Source organism: Lepeophtheirus salmonis, chromosome 4 (genome assembly GCF_016086655.4).
Source record: "Lepeophtheirus salmonis chromosome 4, UVic_Lsal_1.4, whole genome shotgun sequence".
Taxonomy (NCBI): Eukaryota; Metazoa; Arthropoda; class Copepoda; order Siphonostomatoida; family Caligidae; genus Lepeophtheirus; species Lepeophtheirus salmonis.
The window spans coordinates 10,771,864-10,795,059 of record NC_052134.2 but is presented as its reverse complement, the minus strand read 5'-3'; the positions used below and the strand labels follow the sequence as shown (position 1 = coordinate 10,795,059).

At 35.2% G+C, this 23,196-nt stretch overlaps 2 long non-coding RNA genes across 3 annotated transcripts; one reads left to right on the top strand and one right to left on the bottom strand.

The window, feature by feature from the left end:
• Window positions 1-15,491: 15,491 nt before the first annotated feature.
• Window positions 15,492-17,124, bottom strand: LOC139905129 (uncharacterized). Its single transcript, XR_011779624.1, has 3 exons — window positions 16,445-17,124; window positions 16,251-16,392; window positions 15,492-16,187 (listed from the first exon to the last, which is right to left on the bottom strand). It is a non-coding gene; the product is annotated as an uncharacterized lncRNA (long non-coding RNA).
• Window positions 17,125-17,550: 426 nt separating this feature from the next.
• On the top strand, window positions 17,551-18,509 carry LOC121116833 (uncharacterized). Of its 2 annotated transcripts, none has more exons than XR_005863953.2 (2): window positions 17,551-18,276; window positions 18,335-18,509. It is a non-coding gene; the product is annotated as an uncharacterized lncRNA (long non-coding RNA). The 2 variants fall into 2 exon arrangements; XR_005863952.2 differs by having other exon boundaries at window positions 17,551-18,283.
• Window positions 18,510-23,196: the final 4,687 nt, after the last annotated feature.

Sequence of the window (23,196 nt, the reverse complement as noted above, 5' to 3'; positions counted from 1 at the left end):
GGGAAGGTGTGTGTATAGATTATGGATCCAGGTCCACTACTAAGCTTGACGGGCTCCTATAGGCTATACTACATTTTGAGCTGAGGCCCCTTTTATACGAAACATGTGTACTATGTATTTGTATAGACTGAAAACAATCCTCAATTATCCATCTTCCTGTGTACCTTCTTTAATACCTTTATTTCTGCTTCATAGACTCCAAGTTGGATTTGTATGTTAGTATTAATTTCCTTTAGATGTTTTACCTCAGGAGAAATATCTGTAATACATACAATTATTATTTTATAAGGATAAAGTAACTAATGCAAATATATATATATATATCATTATTAGAAGTTTCATCTTTTATTGTTGATGAAATTAGATTCATGTCCACGAAGTCTATTTCTCTATTTTCGGAAGTGGGAGGTTCCAAATAAGGAGTACAGTATATATGATCCTGAAATTGTGGAGATCTTTTTTACCTGAAATTCAAAATAAAAAAGTTGCTAAAGATTTCCTTAATTATTAAATTTTCTTAGCATCAGCATTGTTCTCCCGAGTGAAAAATAATTTGTTGAAGTTTTTGGTGAGTCTTGGAACTTTAGGTTTTAGATATTTAAACAATGTTGGAAAGGGTTTGGGTGCCATTCCCTCAGCTCAAGAACGATTCCTGTAATCTACGACGCACGGAAAGAGGGCATACTTGGGAGTATTTTAACAAAATATATCGCCTTTGTAGAGTTCTTCACCTAAAACATAGTATTAAATTTTGAATGTTTTGGGATGTGACTCAAGCACATGAGGAAGTTAGCTATCGTCAAAGCGGATAGCCCGGTGACGTGACTCTACTTATAGGGCCCTGGTCACTAGTTATAAATATATTATAGGGCCCATAGTGTAATATATTCTTATAGTTCTTTATTTTGGAACTTCTTCCCTTGTCTCTGTTCTATCCTTCACCCCTCATCTATACATATATATCTTCGGTACTCTAATACTAAGGTACTCCGCTAGGGTTAACATACATATATATACAACATACCCTTTTTTTTAAATAATTTTTTTTTTGAAATACAAATATAAACAATCCATCTTTTCTTCCTTCAAAACTCCACCTTTCGTACTTGTGTCAGAGTTCTGACGTAGGCTTGCTTTCCTATTCTTACGCTCACCCTTCTCTCATTTCTCTTTTCGATGTATTCCTCTCTGTTTAGGTCTGTTACCTTTACGATATCCCCTCTCTCCAAGTTTATTTTTCGAACCACTCGATAATGTTCATTATAATAATTTTCACTAGCCTTTCGTTGCTGTTCCTCAATTTTTCTCAGTTCCTCATCATCCGGCTTCCTTATAATCTATGGCCCCTTTGTTCTGACCTCCCTATTAAAGAGGAGCTGAGCAGGTGATTCTCCATTTTGCAATGGAGCCGACCTGTACGCCAGTAACGCGTCTTCAACATCTCGATTTTTTTTCAAAAAGTTATTTACGGTTTGCACGCCTCTTTCAGCTAAACCATGCTGTTTTGGAAATGAGAAAGTCTGATTAAACCCCCACTCCTTTGCAAAACATGGCCCATTGTATGGAACCAACGTCTCAGGAATACAATGTCCAGCAAATACTGACTTCAGTACTCCTACTATTGATGTAGACCTTTGACTATTAAGCTCTTACATTTCGATGTATCTACTGTAACAGTCCACTACTATAACATAGTCTTTTCTTTTAAACATAAATAAATAACAAACGACAAGTTTTCATGGTCCTCATGGCCATTCACTACGTATCAAAGGTAACTTCCTCTTGCTTTCAAACTCTGCGCACATGAATATATCGTCTGTTCTATTTGTCGATTCAACCCCGGCCAGAATACGGCTCCTTCGTCTTAACTTTGTCTTACTTATGCCCAAATGTCCTTCATACAACCGATGTAGTATACCACACAGTAATTCCAAGGTAATATTTTCAGGCCACCCTTTCTCTACCTATTCTAAAACTTTCCGCAGCACCGGATCTTCCATAGTCAACCTTGCTATTTCAACTAAACGCTTGTCAGATGCTGCGTATACCATCGATTATTCCCATAGTAATATAATTAATATCAACTTCAATCCTTTTGTCTGACGACGGATGAATATCCTTTCAGGCATCCTTCCCTCTTGTACTCAAAAATCCGCTATATGTTGCGTTTCTCCTGGGATGTACCTAATATCATTATCGTACCTCTCCATACGTAGCTTAAATCTCTGCATTCTTAGAGGCAAATCAGCCAATGGTCTACTTCCCAACATAAACTCTAATGGCTTATGAACCGTCTCAATTTGAAAATTCTTCCCCAAATAATTTTGGTAAAATATTCGCAAGCCCAAACAACTGCCAGAGCTTCCTTTTCCAGAGGAGCATACCTCTTCTCAGTTTCTGTCAGAGTCCAACTTGCATACGAAATGGGGATCCCTCTTTCTCCTTTCTTCTGGTACAGCACTGCACCTAAACCATGTGCACAGGGCCGTACGTCAGTATTGCGCTTTGTCTGCTTCAGCGGACCAAAAAAAAAAAACCTTACTCAACCGTCCACCAATCATATAGGTATGTAAATATAGATGAATTAAGTCATAATTAATTATTAAAATCTATTATATATATGTAACTTATGACCAACTCATAATAGTACTGAGTCATTATAATAAAATTACATATTTGTAGCACGTCCACCCAAAAGGAAGCTAGATAATTTTTCTCAAAATTGAACATGGAATACATTTTCCAACAAATTATAGTTCATTTAAATGAAAAAATGATTCTGATTAATCCTTTGGAGGCACCACAAATTGTACTTAAAGTATCCAAAATTCACCGGCACATTTTTAGAATTAATAAATTATATCTCTAAGACAATATTGGGGCCAAATTAAGTCAGATAGATAAAACGGAGGTTTTAAACTACAGTTAACACTCTCGGGTATCTCAATTCATCGCAGAAATTTGAATTCAAATCCTGTAATTTACCGTAATATCTCTTTCAAATATTGCCTGTCATTTTATAAATATAAATGATTGAACCTTTGAATATAAAACGCGTTTTCCGCTTCCCGTGATACATTTCTGATAATTAATAAATTACTGCAATTATTTCAAAAGTACTTTACAGCCAAAAATAAAAAACAAAGACGCACACAACATTTTTCGTATGGATTTAAAGTACTTCACATTGAGTGGATATTTGAGTTAGATATTACGTTTAACGTTACTGGTTGCAAATGTGAAGTACTTTACAGCCAAAAAAAAAAAAAAACGCACACAACATTTTTCGTATGGAGTACTCGTGAAATATTTAAGAGCGTGAGAATTTGTTTCATTGAATACAAGATAAATTAAATTATTACTGCTTAAAAGGGACATAAATAATAGTTATGTACTTTTTAGAGTGGATTGTTGCAGTAATTTATTAATTATCAGAAATGTATCACGGGAAGCGGAAAACGCATTTTAACAGAGAGTTGGTGATTTGTTCTATCTGTCAGAAGGAAATACAGAAGGACAACTTTAATGATCACAAAGTTAAACTCTATAAGAATGACCCCAGCTGCAAGTATCAAGTAAAAATTGATCATAAGAAGCAGAAAACATTGAACTTTGCTGTTAAGAAAACTTCCTCTGCTACATCCTCATCCTCAGTCACTGCCTCCTCCTGTCCCGATGACCCTGCTCCAGTTGAGGCCTTACTTCCTGAACCAAGATCTGAAAAGTCCGTTTCTGCTGAAGAGAAAGTTACTGCAGACACAGAAAAAAATGGCGACTCATCAAATTACCCCAGGGACGGATTTCTCATGGAATAAGACTTCCTAATCTCGATATCGGACAAATCTTCTTCCCGAGCAGCTCTCTGTAGTCAACAACAACAATATTCCCTCTGCAGAGGACTCTGAGACTAGCAACAATGTCCAGGGAGGTGAGAAGAGCAAGACTGAGGAGATGGAGTTTGTGGATGGAGGCCCAGAGTACCCTGTCGTCTTCACGAGCCAGCTGGGTGATCCGATACTTACCGGGCGGGAGCCAAAGTGGAAGGACATCCAGACCAGAACCAGAGTGGAGACTGAGCGGGAAACTGTGCCTAAAGTCGAGAGAGATCATCCTCTACAGCCCAAGTTACAAACATACAGTCCTCAGATAGATGACAAATACTCCAGAGACTTTCAATATGATTGGTTCCGTAAGTTCCTGTGGCTAGAACTATGACGAGGTTGAAAAGTCAGCCAAGTGTTTTGCCTGATCCAAATTTTCCATTTCCAACCTTGGGAAACTTGAGTTCAAAACATGGAAAAACAGTTCCTCGTTGAAAGTTCATTCTAACAACAAAAAACACAAACTGTCGATGGAAAAGTGGATCAATTTCCTCACATCAAGAGAAAGAATACCTCGGTTCTCGGCCATGTTCAGTCTCAACATGCTGAGGAAGTCGTGAAGTGGCGAGCTTATTTGAGGTATCTTTTCCAAACTGTTGGGTTCCTTGCAAAGCAAGGATTGGCTTTTAGGGGCGATTCCGAAACAATGGAAAAGTTGACGGAATCTAATGAAAACAATCGAGGAAACTTCTTGGAGCTTTTGTCCCTGCGTTCACACGACAATCATATTCTCAAAGATAAACTGGAGGCCGAAGTCAAAAAATTTGGTTCAGCTGGGGCAGGTTTTGCCAAATGGACTTCACCTGACATCCAAAATGAGCTGATAAAGATTATAGCATCCAAAGTGACGGAAAATATAATTGAAGATGTCAAGACTTGTGCCGGTGATGATGACTACTGGTTCTCTGTGATTGTTGATGAGACATCAGATATGTCAAACACGGAGCAGTTCAGTCTGTCACTGGGATATCTGACGAGTGAAGGCATCAAGAAAGAGAGCTTCCTCAAGTTTGTAAAAGTTACCCAGACTGACGGCAAATATTTGTTTGAGAAGCTTCACGAGGCTGTCAAGGATCTCGGCCTTAACCCCGCCTGCACTGTCTTCCTGGCCGCGGACGGTGCCTCCAACATATCCGGCAGCAAGAAGGCTCTTGCCACCAGGTGGAAGGAAGCAGCCCCACTGTGTGTCTACATCCACTGATACGCCCATGTCCTCAATCTTGTAGTCAAGGATCTTCTCTCAGATATAACCCTGTTGAGAAATACAATGGGGACAGTACAAATTTTATACAACTTCATTGAAGGGTCACCAAAGAGGTCAGCAATCTACAAGTCGGTGAAGATAACAAGTAAAGATGAGGAGCATGCCAAGGTGATGACCCTGAAGAACCAGTCTGCTACCCGCTGGAGTCTCCGCTACGATGCTGTAAACGCTGTATCTCTAGGGATGGTCAGAATACCCTCATTAATGAGAAAAGATAAAGATACGTCGAGTTCAACAGCAACTTCTCTGCTCAACAGCATCTTTAGTCACGATTTGTTTTCGGCATTGAACTGTTGAAGACACTCCTCAGACACACATCTAGCTTGTCAGATGAACTTCAAGGCAGAAAGGTTGACCTAACAAAGGCCTGGAAACACGTCAACCTAGTGATTAGGACTCTTGAAGATCTTAAGAATGAGAAAATCTTTGAATCAATCTGGAAACTTGCTGAGTTGAAGTCGTCTGAGATGAAATCAGTATTTGACCAGGAGGACTCAATTGATTTGGAATTCAAGGAGGCGAAGATTCCAAGGAGAATAAAGTGGAAAGGAACAACTGAATCCTACTTCCGTGAAACACATTTCGATGTTGCAATCAATAAGATTGTATTAGAGCTTGAGAGCAGATTTGCCACCGACGATACAAACATCACAATGGATTTCATTGCAATCCTCAATGACAGTGAAGTGGAGACCTGTGTCATTGAGCGTGTCGCCAAGCACTACAGACTTGAACTCGAGCAGCTCCAGTCAGACCATGCAATCTTCCAGCAATTCAAGGTTAATATTATAATGTTTCATTTTGCATTATATGTTTAAAATTTATGTTTCTCTAGGCAGATATTGACACAGAAGACATGGTTTCGTCACAAATTGCTGCGGAGTTAATAAGCTCGGGAGTGTTCTGCCTGATCCCGGAGCTATACAAGGTGATCGGTATCCTGGCCTAATGCCCATCAGCAGCTGTGAGGCGGAGTGGTCATTCTCCTGTCTCAGAAGGCTCAAGAACCACATGAGGACCACCATGGACCAGGAGAGGCTCTCCTCCCTCACCCTCTTGAACATGGACATGGTGATGGTGGACAAGGTGCTCCATGAAGACATGGACAGTTTGATTGACACCTTTGCGTCAAGGAAAGAGAGGAAAAACTTCTTCTTCTAATCATGATAAAGAACACATGCATTTTTTTCTTCATTTTTTTCAAACACATCACCACGTATACATGTGAGTTAAGAACATCAAGACTTATTAACATAATTTATTTTCTGTCGATGTAACCGTTTCATGGTATATTATAATCTCGTTCATTATCTTCATCCGTTATTATTTTAAAAATATTTAAGGAGGTTTAAATTGTTTGACTTAATTGTATAGTTCAAAAATTTTCTCTCATTCTTGCACCGTGCATTTTATACTCCATTATACTCCTTCCTTTATGAATAGGTCGGCATTGACTTTCCGTCTAGAGTTTTTCCTTTTCATTTTATTTTTCCCAATGTTTGCCTGAAGAAAATAATGGTCAGACAGTCCATTGGACGATATTTTTGCAAGATTTAATCTATGCTGTAGCATTTGCCCTGTTTAAATATCCCACGTTCACCACTGAAAATCAACCGTTCACCCTTGTAAAGCAGACCGAAAAATCTTCCTGACATACGGCACTGGACACATCTGTATTCACACGATGCTCTTCCTTTCTGTCATATCTTCCCAACGAGTCTATTTTCGAAAGTTCGCCTTGTATTTTCTTGAAACATTCTTCATGCAGCTTGTCCCATACATAATCAACATTTTTTTTTTTCTTAATAAAGCACGAATTTGTATCGTCTATTCCGTTATATTAGGAACCAACTTTGCGAATTTAATTTACCATTCCCAAATATGATCTCAACTCTCCTCTTTTTGTCGGTGCTCTTGCCTCATGAATTGTTCTTATTCTTCCAGGATCAACCTTGATTCCCTCTACTGATACCACGTAGCCCAAAAATTTTACTTTAGTAAATCATCGGATACAGTTATCCTCATTCAGCTGGACTCTATTTCTCTGTATAATATCTTGTACATTATTTAGCCTGGTATCGTAGGACTCCTTATCAATCCCAGTGATCAAAATATCATCGATATGTACATGCACACCTTCAATAAGATCTAATAGCTGGCACAGTTTCGCCTGGAAAACCTCTGGTCCACTCGAAATTATGAACGGTAGACGATTGAATTTATACCTCCCTATGGGGGTGATAAATGTAGTGAGGAGACTACTCTCTTCCTCTTAACAAATATGATTGAATCCCATGACTGCATCCAATTTTGAAAAATAACCTCCTTTTATTTGAGCTATTATGCTGTGACACGAACCTATTGGATACCTAGGAATCCAAATATATTTATTCAGTTTTTGATAATCCACACATAAATGTATTCCCACAGCCTTCTTTACAACTACAATAGGGGAACAAAAATCTATTGGGTCAATATCTTTTTCAATGATACCATAATTTTCTAATTTTTATATTTCCTCTTTTACTAAATCATACACATTTATTGGAACTTTCTTTCCTACCGATTCGGCCCATAGGATTGCTTCTTTCCTTAGTTCTATTTTATATTCCCCCGGAATACTCGAAAATTCCAAATTATCAATAGTTTTTTTAATTGATCTTAAACCCATAATTACGCTATATCCCAGTAGTCGTCTCTTTACATTTCCAAAAATTACTCTTCCCTTTAGTTTTTTTTCTCCACATTCAAACTCAATCCACGATTTGCCTTCCATTTCTATTAAATTGCCATCTGGACCTCTTTCTGGTCCCACTTTTTCCATTGTTTTTACTTTCAGTGTCCTTATATATGCTTTTTCGGAAACACCGGAACATTAGCTCCTGTATCTACCTTTACTTTGACAGGTATCCCATTGGCCAACATGATAATGTACCATGCTGTACCACACTTTTCTTCCTCAATAGTATTTAGAAAAAACTTTTGCGGAAAAGTGTTTATATCTCGAATATCTGGTGTTTCATCCATCACCTCCTCTACTCTTCTGTTTTTAACCTGGTATCTCCAGCACATCCTTCCGTAGTGTCCCACCTTTCCACACTTTGTATTGCCTTGTATTTTTGAGCTCGACGTTCTGTTTGCTTGTACTGTTCCTTAGCTCCACACCATCTACAAAGCACTCTTTTCTCTCCGTAACTTTTTGTCTTATCCATTTTTAGACTGTCCATCTCCTGGGACACGCACCTGATTGACCTTAATTGTTTTTTTTCTCATAAAGTCTCATTTCCTTTAGGGATAGATCTAAGGTCAGTTCTGCCCTAGACAGCAGTGTCTTTTTTAAATCTTCTTGCGAGTCTGGTATAGAGAAAACCCCAATTTGTCTCTCAAGTTTCTCTCCCGCTGAGACGCAAATTCACAATTGGCTGACATGACCACCTTGTACTTAAATCTCTCGGCGTCTGATAGTTCAAAATCTCTGTATATCTCCAACGCCTCCTGTCGTACTGTTGAAAGGAATATCGATGCCTTATCAGAATCTCTAATATCTTGAAAACAGTTCATATAGATATCAAGCTTCATTTTGAACTGTTTCCAATTATAGGCAGTATCCCCTCTCACTACCAGAGGAGCTGGAGGCGGTATCAATGGGTTCATAGCCCTATTTGGAGTCTAGGTATACGTCACTGCTTCTTCCTCTATTATCCAGGATACTTTATCACACTTCTGACACCATGTAATATATTCTTATAGTTCTTTATTTTGGGACTTCTTCCCTTGTCTCTGTTCTATCCTTCACCCCTCATCTATACATATATTACTTTGGTACTCTAATACTAAAGTACTCCACAAAGGGGTAACATACGTATATATAAAACACATAGTGTTAATGCTTTTCTTGATTTTAGAATAAATTATATCTACATACAGTCAAATTCGAGTTGCGAGTCTTTGGTAGTGAGATCGACTCGAATCGCAAGTTTCGAATCCTATCCAGCACCTCTATTGATAAATGAATACATTAACACTTTGGACCTTCAAGTTTTCTAATCATGGGGGTCACAAAGACGGATATTCTACGTCTCTTCTAATACTCGTAATATGAAGTTTTAATATATCTCATCAAATACGAGATAATAATTATATGCATCTAAGTCAGTATTTTGAATCTTTCCATTACAAATATGCCGTTGATATTACTTGAGAAGATTTTGGATGATCTATTTGATTTTTGTGATGTTGAAACCCATATATTAAAAATTAGATATAATGAATCTATTTATTTTGGATATGCATGACTCTATTTCACCGTACTTAAGGAGTTATCCGAAAATCCTTCTCAGACACTTATCATAACATCATATGCATACTCTTTCATCCCTAAATTCAATGTATATATAACCTACTAAAACTTCATGTTTTGCCAACTTTTTTTGTTATGGGATTAAGGAAATTAGATTAGGCATTATTATAAATGTTTATTGCATCTTATATATCATGCCTATGGTTAAACAATCAAGATAAAGTTTTAAGTGAAATTTTTATTTATTCTAGTATTAAAAATTTGATGGTTTATAGAACTCATAATTACTTTCTGATTCGAACTTGAAAGTTTTATTTCTCCACAACTGCTCCAAACAACCATGACATTCACTTATTACTTTGGCCCTTTATCATTTACTAACTGTACTTCTCAATAATAAAAATAGAAAATGATGGGGGATAAAGATGTAAGGGATAGTTGGACGGGATAATTTGTTGGGGCTAGGTGGCCTGTCCACATGCAAATCTAAGCAACACAGTACTTTAGCACTAATACTTGCTACTACTACAAAATCTCCCACTTGTCTAAAATTGGCTATTATAGACATTCTCATAAACAATTATCCTATTTCTGCTTTAATTGATACTGGGAGTACGGGCAACTTCATCCAAGAAGGAATATCAAGGCAAAGAGGATAGCCAATAATTGAAATGAATAGTGAAGTAACAATGAGGTCTACTACTTTATCATCAAAAATTAGGGGAACGTGTCTCGTCACTATAACCCTGGGGAAAGAATTGTATAGAGATGTTTCTGCTAAAGTATTAAAAGATTTGTATAGTGATTGTATCCTCGTACATAACTTCCTCAGACTACATTCGGAGGTTACTTTTCCTTTCAAAGGAATTCATACTCCTTTATCGATATGTGCTGCATTACCTGTGGTAGAAGTACCTTCTCCGACACTCTTTACCAACCTTATTCCTGATTGTTATCCTGTAGCAGTAAGGTCTAAGAGTTATACTAAAGAAGATGAAGAATTTATTATGGAAAAAGTACAAAAATTATGGTCTAACGATGTTATAGAAAATATTTGTTTACTTTAGAGACCCCAAGTCTTGGTCACATCGAACGAACGGAAAAAAAGCGACTTGTTATCGATAACTCAAGAATTATAAACAAATTCACACAAGGCCTTTATGTCGATTGAATTAAAGGATTTTTTAACAAAGAAAGGAATTGCTACAAGTTGATCGAGTGCGTATAATCCTAGAGGAAACGGACAAGTAGAACGCTACAATGGAATAATATGGAAGACAATACTGCTTAATTTAAAAACTAATGATTTAAAGCAAGAACAATGGGAGAAGGTTTTACCGGAAGCTCTTCATGCAATCAAATCACTCTTGTGTACTGTACCAATTGCACTCCTCACAAGCGTATATTTAATTATAATAGAAAAACAACAAATGTTTTGGCCCTTCCTTCATGGTCAACGACTCCCGGAAATATACTTCACAACAGAAATGTTCGACAAAGTAAATACGAACGACTATTTCACAGGTTAGTGCTAGTCCTACATCACTCCAAATTAATAATTGCAAAGATACCTCTTCCATATCTTCTCCTTCCGTAACTCTTAGAAGATTATTTCGAATTTTAAATAGACAGGAATATCTCGAGGACCATGTTTAAATAAACTCTTTTGTGTGGGAAGAATGAGATAAAAACCAACAGTTCAAGTTATCACCAATTATGTAAATATTAAATAGATGAACTTATTAAACCAGTAGATAGTTTATCCCATATAATACCAGTTTCTAAGGGATTGTATACTCTTATCCAAGAGTAAAATTAAGTTAAATAAAGCCTCACGTAAGGCTCTTTAAACATTTCATTATACTGTTAAGTTTCATTTCAGCAAGGAAGTCAATTTTTGGTTTTTAATCGTTGACATTGATCACAATAAAAAATGAAGAATCAAACAGTTGGAAATTGAATAATAATTTTTTTTAAATACATAATTCTGCTCTCCCTATACTTCTACGACAGTACCAAACTTCATTTTACTATATTCCAGATTACATCAAATATTGATAAATTAATGGGCATATATTTATTGACAATATTTGATTATTGAAGTCAAGGCAAATTTTTATTTGAACCTGTTTGTCGAAGTTTTTAAATATTGTATGAAGATCAGGCACATATAGTTGTATTTTCATAACAGTAGAATGGATAAATATATTAATAATAAAAAGTAAAAATGACTAATTTGTATGTTTATAGTTTAGATCTTGTAGTCATGTCAATATAATTATTAAAAAAGACTTCTTTAAAAACACAAATGACTGATAACACTTAAAGCCGTTTATAAATGTACTAAGTATGCACATTATAAGGTTTGAGACTTACATTCATATTTTTGGATATGAATGATGTAAAATTTTGAATTTGCTATTATAATTGAAAAGTTTTATTTGAAACCATAAAGATTTCTTCTTCCCTTATTAAATTTGATATGAAACAAAAAAATAACTTCTTTAGCCAAATCATAGTCTTGAAATTTATAGCCTTCGAATGAGGAACATGAAAATTAATGGATTTATCATACAACAGAGGACATATTGAGTTATTAAACCCAAACACAACGGCGTACCTTTTATAAATTTGTTCTTGAGTCGCTATTAAAAAGGTGTCTCATTCTCCAGATAAAAATCCCTGAACAGAAAGGCCAAGCAAAAAGAAAACTTCAGAAAATAAACTAAATTAACCAAAAATTAAATATGGAGCTCACTTCCTTTTTTTAAATTGTATTTTATTTTTGTACACATATACTTCAACATAATAATAACTTTTTCCCCCCTATAATATCTGTAAAAACAAATTAAAATATGTTCACAAAATTTCGTAAAATAAAACTTATAATAAAAGAAGTCATAAGAAAATGCAAACGAGGGGAGACAAAACTTAATATATTATACATCCTTCCAGTCGGAACAATAATATAATTATTATGGTTTGTGTAAGTCTATATGGACATATAATATTAATCTTCTACAGCCCCCAAAGAAAGTCAACGCCCCTCCTGATGTCATCGACCATACTTGAGGATAGGGGTAGACCTTTGCACCTTGCTGCATAAATTATGGAGATGGCTTTAGTGAGAATGAAGTCCACTTTTAAGGAGTGGAGACCACTATGTGATATAGCTAACATCCAGTATGCCTTCGTTGGAGTTAAACCGAACTCTTTAAGGAAAATTTCCTAGACTTTGCTTCTGAATGGAGTTGTCATATCCCACTCATAAAATATATCTAGCGTGGTCTCCTGCTCTTTACCACAAAAGGAACATGTCCTCTCCGTTCCGTTCTTTTTGGACTTGTTTGTATAAAGGCTGGAGGTAGCGAATCTGTATCTGAGCCATTTTTGACTCGAGTTGGTATACAGATTCTTCATTATGGCTTACCACCAATCTAAAACAAATGTTTGTTTCCCTCTTCTCCACGGTGCTAGATTCTTCTTTTTACTATCGTCTCTGAGAGGTTAGACTCAAAATGCGTATTAATCTCGTTTTTAATAGATTTGCAGGGAAGAGCCTCAAATGCTATGTAAAATGGAGTGAACGGACCATGTTCATTTGGTATTTCTAGCTTCGTCATCGCCAATCTTGAGGCAATCAAAAATGATTGTGGACGATGTTCTGGTTTTGATTGCAAGAGTTGACTTCTGGAGGTCATTCCTCTGTGATAGAAGAATTCTTCTCTACTGCTAGGTTAATATAGGCTATCATGTAACCGAGCTTCCTAGAATTTTCAGTCTAATGTGTTGTACGTACTGCTTGGCAAGACAAGCAGATTTTGACAAAACACGCAACCACTCATAGTTTAAGACGTCACTATTACTAGAATTTTCAATTTAATGTATCGTACCGACTGATGAGCAGATATTGACAAAACACGCAACCAATCATCTACTATGGCGTCAATATTAAAAGCGTGGTGGAAGTCAAACATCAGTCATACATGCATTATGGCATAACCTTGTATTTCTATAAATCTTGCTCTACTGTTGATCCTTGTGTTAAAGTTTGGAGGTTCATCATCACTGAGAAGTTGAAACACCTTTTCATTACAGAATTCCATGACAAAATCATATTTTCCCAGCATACATTATCATTTTTGATTGTAGAAAACAACTTCTCCAGACCTATGAATATTCTTTCTTCGATTTTTTTACCCGTGTCCTCCAAAAATGTGTACTTTTTTTTCTTTGCTCAGAGTTCTCCACTTCCCCTTAGTCTTCATTGCCACGATAAATTTAAAGTTTTCCAGAAAGATTCAACATTCGTAATTCCAAGGTCTCATTCACGGATAGACGTCTGGAGCCTAGTTTTGGATATATATGATCTTTTCGAGTTACAAAGAAATATTTGTCTGATGAGGTCATCTTGCTTTTGGTTAGAGTAGAGAAGGGGACAGACCTGAGCATGTGAACTACTCTTGAAATAATCTTTTTATTCCACAGTTTAATTTTGTCTATAAAATTTGAACTATAATTTTGATAGCAGGTTGAAGAAATTTCAGGAGATCTCAGAATATTTTTCTGGCTTTCTAGAATGCTATTCTCCTCTGATTGGGATATCTGGATGCCAAGTAAACTAGCTGATGAAAAATAACGAAAGCTCGGGAAATTTTCCTCAGATTTTTGGGATATGGACAAAACATCTTCAGGTTTGGAGATAATTGAGAGCCAAGATTTTTTACCAAATGACTATAGGACCGAGAGAAGCTCTTGAGCTGAGATATGTTGCACTGGTGAACTCCCCATCTACAAAGTGGAGTAGAGGATTGGCAGTAAAAAATTATTTTTCTAGAGTATTAAGAAACATCTCCAAATAAAGAACCCCAAAGAAAAAGTCCTCAGAAGTACAACCTCCATTCAGAGGAAAATGGGGATAAATTCAAATTGGTGATCTTTTTACAATTGTTAGGCTACAATATTGAAGGTTTTTCTGACATAAATGTTCAAAATATTATGAAACCAATGAATTTGTACTTCAAAGATACAGTATAAACTTCAGTTCGTGTTTCTACAACATCATTTTGTTGTTAGTTTCCTTCAAATAATTAATTGATATGAAATATTATTGTGCAATTGATCTTAGGATACTAATGGGATCAATTCATAAACTCGAAAGGGTCGAGTGCATTTGCACATTGAGTAAAATGGATTTTGAGTCGCATAATATAAATGGTTAGATTCAGAGCCAAGATCACAAAATCTTATTCCAAACTGAAACTATTAATTACGAATAATTTATTTTTTGATTTGTTTAGTTATAATGAAATGGTTTATGTTTATTTACTATTTTAAAGATTCAGAATTTAAATTTAATTTCTAGAGTAGGATTTTAATAGTTCCTTGAGGTTGGATTTATAATATTAAGAGATCCTGCCTCCGAATCCGCAGCTATTTTGAAATTTGCAACTCCAAATAATAGATAAATATGCATATTATCTGAGTTTTAAATCGACTCCGTGAGTAAATACATATGACTCCCAGATCACTCATCAGCCATAATTATTACTTCATGGGAATTAAATGTACATAGATACTAAAAATTATATTATTTTAAACTTTTTAATCTCTTAAATGTAGATATAGAAAATTGATACAATCTTTCTGATTTTTCCAATTGATTTTATTTCTGCACCAAATATAAGAATTATTTTCATTCCAATTAATTAATTATATTATTAATGGGGGAATATTTCATATTATTAGAATAACACGTTTTTTTATTTCCAAATTCCATTCAACTCCGTGCGTAAATAGATGCACTTTTATTTAATCCCGGCTCAATAAATTGCTATTATTTTAAACTACGTTATTTTGAACCTTCTAAACTCTTGAATTGGAGTATGAGTAATGAATAGTTTGTATGAAGTTTTCTATCCCTTTCTGTTTGGAAACTAACATATCAATACATAATCCTCGTTATAAATTAACTACATTATTATTCAAAGATTAATAATCTTTTGAACTATATTCTCAGAATAATAACTAATAAAACGACAAAGTAGAGTATTTCGAAATATATTTGAAGTTCCAATTTTAGAAAGAAGGCTTTAATGAAATATAATCTACATACTAAAAAATAAACCATCATACATTTATGTTAAATATACAAAAATAAAGAGCTAGAATCCTATAACTAATAATAACAATAGATTATAAATACAGAATATTGAAATAATAGATTGATCCAAATAATATTTTCTTGTTTTGACATGAATTCAGTTAAATATGTCATACTTTTAAGTTGCTAAACACAAGCCAGACGTGGAATTTAATAAAAAAGATCATCACCCTTTTTTTATAATGTGGAAGTTGCTATATGCAATTGTGCACATGATAGATATATCTCAACGGATGAGATCTAAATAATTATTAATAATAAAGTAAATGCCAAAATCATAAAATTAGACAATAAATATACTAATAAAAAAAATGTTAGAATTAAATCCATCATAAAGATTTAGTGCAAAAGCTAATTATGCAGTAATGCCCGGCGAGATTACTTCTTATTAAGAGCATAAAAAACATATTTATGCTTATATAACAACATACTATTTTCATGAAGGATACGCACAATTGCTAATTATAATGCTACACCCAATGTAACTCCCCCCGTTGTTGTGACCATTTAAGCAGTTGTTTTTGCCTTTTATGAGTTTTCTGAACACCATTTCTGGGAGCTTATCAACCATAGCTAATCCTTAAGTGATAAAAAAAGTAATATTTCTTGACTATGTAATATTGGAAAACCTAATGATCATACCCAAGTCATTAAGTGAAGAAACTAATGTCAGACAAACTAGTTGTGAACCGTCCAAAGCTACTAACCCCGTTGTTGTAACCATTTAAGCACTTATTTTTTTTCCATTTAATGAGTTGTGTATCATAATTTTTGATAATCTTAGCTAAAATAGAATCATATTTTATGATTAGATTTAAAAAAAAAAGAATACTTACTGTTAGATGGTACAAAATTCAGAGTTCCATTTCGTAATTTTCTATAAATGACACAATTACCAACATCCTTCATTAATTAATGATGGTTTTTCGGGAAGGGAAGAATTTACCCGTGTATTTCTCCATAAATTTTTTGAACGTAGGATGATTAGCAATGGATAAGGTTATATTACATACAATGAGCATCTTTGTGAGATCAGAGTTAAAGGCTGACTTGATGTATTCATCATTAACTTGATTTTTTAGAATAATATCCATACTCTTGATATGAGATAAGTATAATTAGTGGCGTGTAATTCTAGACAGGGGACTAAAGGCACATTTATATCGACAAATCCGACAAGCCATCTGTTTCTCATCCCTTAAGTATTTTCCAAATTCCTGGGCCTCCATTTTCAGAAATCCAGACAGAAGGCGACGTTATTTTAGGCATTTTATTCAGTTCTCTATCAACTATCAGCATCTAATATTATATTAATATTGAATAATAAAGGCGGGAATGGATCACGTTCTTGATAGAGGAAGATGTATATTATTTAATCAATGATGCCATTAGTATTTTTTCCCCTTCTCCTCGCACACTTTTGTATTCTTACCAAAACTATCAACCTTACCTATATCCTACCGTTACTGGTAATTTCATTCCCATCAAATTCATCCCCATCAAGTTCATCCCCTGTCTCTTGGTTCTTAGTAATTTCACTTCACATTAAATTCATTCCCGTACATTTCATTCCCACTTTGAAGAAGGTTATTTAGTGACATAATACGGTTAATGTTTTAATACTAGTTAGTAGTTTTTGTGTAGGGCTTAAGAGGAAGGGCTTGCCAGTGGGCTGTAAGCACTGGAGATGAGTGATGAATGTGAGACGGATACGAATGATTTATGATGCTTATGGAAATTGAAATGACGTCATGATACATTTTTAATAGTAAGTGAAAATGGAATCCCAATCCGTTGATATTGTTTATACTTTCGGAAATACAAATAAATCCCGTCATTGCTCTTCCTTTTCTTCATCGTCTATTAGTACTCGTTCCTACTCCTTACTATCCACGACAATCGTCAATTTCATCATCCCCTTTTCTCTTCCCTTCCTCTTTTCACAATTCAAATCTACGTAAACAATAACTATAAACAAATTGCTCGGGCCCTAACCTCTTCTCCAGCATCACTTACTCTTCTCTGCTTCAAGCTCAAATCTGGATTGAATCCTTCAAGTTAAAATAGTCATCATCATTCATAAGATCATGCTGGAACTCATAATATATATTTTTAGAATTTATCAATCATCTCCTTCACATCCAATCACAACTTTTCCAACTTCAATACGTAGGTTTCAAAGTATTTTGAAGGAATCACGGAATACTACTACTATGGTCCGTTATGAAGAATCATTGACATTAATATGCAGTTCATTTCTTCATCAAGAGGCCATGGAGAACATTGTACTAGAGTTATAGAACTAGATCGAGATAGGGACCTCGTACATGAGAGTCTGTATATATTTCTGAATATGGTATATAATATTAAATAAATCTAAATATTTCAATGACTTATCACAGTCATAGATTTGTCTGTGCTCACTTTTACCCTTCACTTGTGCTTCGTTCACTATGTTTCATGAAGCAAATCGGTTCTTTGTAACAATTAACCATCTTCAAATCTGGGAGGATTTTGGATCCTAACGAATGGAAGTAAAAACAGGGTTTCAAGACCCTCCCGAAATAAAACATGTTTTTTAGTTGTTGATAAATACAAAACCCGATTGATTTGTTGAGTTGTCGAGCTTTGAAGATTGAATAGGATAAGGAGATCTTCGCAGTTTGAGGTTTAAGGTTGAAATATCAATTATTAATATAATAATAACTATAATTTTAACTTCACAGTCAAATTGAAACTCAGAAAGTAAATACTTAGAATTGAACATTGGACATCGTTATCTATGAAATTATAAGGAACATCCTTCTTAAACAGCAAATCGAAATAAATAATATTAATTCTTGTTTTTGTAAATATAAATGATAAAAATATACTTAAAGTAAAGATTTATATAAACTATAATGATCTTAACGTGTGTACTAGGGTATCTCATACTTTGGATGATCCGTTATGTTTAGATGAAAAAAAAGATGTTTGAAAAGTTTCAGTCTTCAAAACCGATTCTATGACCTATCTAGCCACCTGAAAATGAAATTTGTCAAATTGAATTTACTATCAGTTAAGAGATTGATATGTTTTAATTTTAAAGTTATAATGCTGAATTTTAAACTTTCATTAAAGTTCCTTCTGCAAGTTGTACCGAAAAATATAATCCTCAATTTCCATTTTGAGGAAAAACAAATTGTTGCAAAGAACTATTTCGGATACATAAATAATCACAAACCCTGTACGGACCTCCAAATCGAATCAAATAATTATTTGTGTAGGTGCATTATATACATACAAGGATAGGCTGTCAGAAACAACCTTCTATTTTATAATACAGTAAATTATGATATTTTTAACCTATACTTCTATTAAAAGAAGCTATATTCGCTCAATATAAATAATTTTATAAAATATAAAGCTTGGGGGCACAATTCAGAATCATTTATTGATTCCACTTAATTTTTTATTCAACTCTTAATATCCAGAAAAATGAATGAATCAAACTGATATTTAAAAAACCGTATTGAATCAATATAGCCAATTCTTAAAGATGAAGTTGTAAAGTATTATATATAAATTTATTTAATATATATAAAATGCACATTTAAAAATATGGTGGATCATTAATTACTACATTACGGTATTCATTTGAATCAAACTGTATTTAATCCAAATTGGTATGAACGAATACAAGCTGATTTTAGTTGGGCTCAGTTGATTGATTCTTAGGAATTTGTTGGGCGCTTCGTAATATGAATACAGTTATTAATTTCTTTAGTATAATTTTTGGCAAAAATATTGAACACTTTACTCTAAAAAGATTAGAAAACATCTTGAGACAAATATCCATTGAAACATTTACTTCTTAGTAAGCTAGAAAAACTAGAATCTTTAACTAAAATGTAACATCTTTCACTAAAGAGAAATCGAGGTTTATTATTTTCTATAAGAATGTAATTTACTTCATTATTATTTGATATCATATTATGAATTCTCCAAGCTTGTTGTTCCACGGTAAAAGTAAGATCTGATGGAGTGTATAGCCTGCAGGGGAGGATTAAGGTAGTCATGCGCCCCTAGGCTTTTTTTTCTCTGGGCCCCCCGTTATGCATCATGTTCTTCCAGGAAAAAGTTATTTAACACCCATTTACTATAACAGCCTTTATTTGTAACAAAAATACTACAGAAAGCTATTTAAAGTACATCAGCAAGCTTAATAAACATTAGATTTTCTAACCCAAGACACATCTGCGGGAGCAGCAGCACAGACCACCTTGCACAGATCAAGCAGTGGGGCAGAGTGATACAATTTCAAGAAACACATAATACAGCAGCAGAAAACCTGTGTGTGTGTGTGTGTGGCAGCAATGTAACAGAACTGCAGCCCAGTATATACACACAACTTATTTTACCAGGGATCTCTTTCTTGTTTTCCTGGATGAGAAGTCTTTGATAATGCTCGTAAAATCCAGTTTTCTAAGAATATCACTCTCAATGCTCATCAAAGACAGGTGATTGAGTCTGCTTTGGCCCATTGTGGATCTCAGTTTATTCTTCACAAGTCTAAGTTTTGAAAATGAACGCTCCCCAGTGGCATTGGTAACAGGTAAAGTCAAAAGGAGTCTCAGTGCTATATCAAAATTCGGAAACATTGACTTTAGTCTCCGTCCTCTTATATGACTCAGCTGTGACTGGCTGAGGTGTCATCCTGCCCCTTAATAAATTCTCTGAACTGTCCAATTTCATCCATAAAATCTTCTTCTGGATCACCTGAATATTTCCTTTGGAGATCAGCTGCTCCTGAACAGAGGTCTTGTGTGGATTTAGCTAGTATGTTGTTCAGAAATCCAAGCGTGTGCTGAACATTTGTGTAGGAGTGATACCTCCAATCCATTTCAGCAAGGGGACGATCTATGCCAACAATGAACACTGTCGCTCTGAACCTGTTACTACCCGACTGCTCACAGTCCGATTCAGTTGCCTCATCTGCTTGTTTTTTTCTTCTTCTGTATCTTTGGGTGTCCGCTGTATATTTCTTGGACACGGTCGGAGACATGTTTTTTGCTTGCTTCAGTCTCAAAGTTGTCAAAATTATTACATAGGTTGGCCACATAATCCCTCAATGAGGTGATCAAATTGACAGAATGCCATAAATCCAGTTCGACAGTTTGTAGTACCATACTGGTCTTATAGAAACGTTACAGTATTATGTGGCACAGGAATGTATTCTCTATTTTTTCCATTTTAGTGTAGAGTGCCCTTGCTTCATTTGGAGTTATAAGATTTTGGCTGGAGTCATCACGTAGCATCACTAAAGACTTTTTGGATCCTCGCATAGTTCTGGTGCAAAGCCTCTGTCACTTGAGCGTGTCCCGACCATTTTGTGTCAGACATACTTTTTAAAGTTTCTTTTCCGTAGTTTTCATTGGGTCGTAAACCCGCTGTAATAAGTTGCCCACAGGATGTGGATTTGGAGGAAAAGTTAAAAAGTGTCTGTACAAAGTTAAAAAATTCCTCCGTCTCAAGGCAGTAGTTAACACTCTTAACCCCAACTAAATTAAGTGTGTGTGCAGCGTACTTTACCCATTCAACCAAAGGGTTAATCTGTTTAATGCGTGACTGAAGGCCACTGAAAGTACTGGACATATTGACCTCTGTATATCAATACCCATGTCATGCAAAACATCAAGAGCAGACCGGCAGAGTGACTCTCCTGAGTGACTTTGAATAGGCAGAAACTGAACAAAACGCTCCTCAATCCTGTTATCGGGTGACGCATATCTAATGATGAATGTCAATTGACCTATGTGGGCCACATCTGGCGTGGAATCGACACTTATTGAAATGTACTTTGCCACTTTTATTTGTCTGATGATAACTGCAAGGACCTGCTCCCCCATCAGCTGAATAAACTCCAAACATATTGTTGAAGCACTACCAGCATTGCCATATTTTTCAATATGGGCTTTCAGAAATGGGACAGCGATGATTTCTAAAACTCCCATGGAATTCCTGTTATCTGCTTGTCCAAAAATTCCTAGTGTCCTTTGAACGGTAAACCTAGCTCCACCAAAAACTTAACCACCGCAATCACCTTCCCTAAAACTTCCGTCTAGTATTCCCATTCACTGTCAAATTATTTATTTACTTCAATATCAATGCATCCAGCATCAGCACAGCGTGTAACATAGGCTACCATGGCCTTTTTGCGGCTCTTTGATCCTTCATATTCAGCGAGGTGCGCGGTTGCGTTCTTCCAGTCACTATAGGCGGTCGTGGAAGCTGACTGAAAATCACTGTTACTGAATAATTTGCATGCAATACAAAATACAGATCCTTTTGAGGGGGAAATTCTGCAACCATAATCTTTACACACTTCTGCTATTTGCTAGTTTTCTTGTAAGCAAAGGCTTAGAAAAGTATATTTTTTGGTGTTTGTGTTGTCTTTCAGATGCAACCACATCTGCACCTTTATTCTGACATGTTTCAGGTCCCATTTTAATCTAGTATTTCCTCATATCTTCATCAATTGCCTCCCAGTCCGCAGGATTTGAGCTCCAGATAACGTTAGAAGGATTGCTACCGTCTTGTGTACTCTCTACAGCGACATGTGAAACACTCACGGAGGGATTAGTGGAGGCTAGCAAATCATGGACAACAGAAGCATAACTCGCTCTGTCTCCCGTTTCTGTTCTCGACCCCTCGGTATCACACTCCTTATTTGCAAGCAAAGGCAGGAACGAGGCGTGTTGGTTGTGTTCAGCGTCATCCCCCTTTACATCTTGACCCTGACAACCACCAGACTTAAAATACCCTGTTAGCTTTGGAATATTCATTGATAATTGCTTGTCCCTTTTTTCTTTCTCCCGCTGCACTTTACGTTTCTGAGCGCCACTGAGTTTCTTGTTGGAACATATTTCAAACTACTTTCTTGAATTAAATATAAAGTTATTCCAATAAGTGACTTAGTTGACAGCTGCAAATGTTTCCGATGTTAACCCCATCTTGTGATTGTTGCTTTCAATTTTCCACTGTGTTAACCACGCCAAAATTCTTCAAACACTTGTAATTGTCATGGTTTAAAGTTAGTGGTTCCTTAGAAGAATCTCATTTACGTGTGCCAGCACTTGTTGTCCTGCAATTCACAATATTCAAGCATTTTCTAATTAAAGTTAAGAACTTTTTGGCGTCGAACCATTCAGGATTATTTTACGAGTAATAATTAAATGCTCCAATTGTACCTTCATGAAATATAAAATCAGCAAGTAGAATATTTTTTTTTCAATTGAAGATGGGAACATAGCTTTATCATGAAGTTTGTGAGCAAACTTGCCTGGCTTTGTTTCTTTCATTATGTATTTGATGAGATGATAGAAATTTGGAAATCTTTTTTCGAGATCCATAAATTTTGGACATATTAATTTTTTTTCTTCATTGAAAGCAGTTTTTTTATATTATATTTTTAAAATTATGATTAAGATCAAAAATACGGAATATTGGATTTTCTTGAGATGCTGGGTTTCGAATTGATTCCATCCAAATGTTGTTATTCAACTTAGAAAGATACAATTTCATTTTTGGAGCCGCATTATCTGCTGAT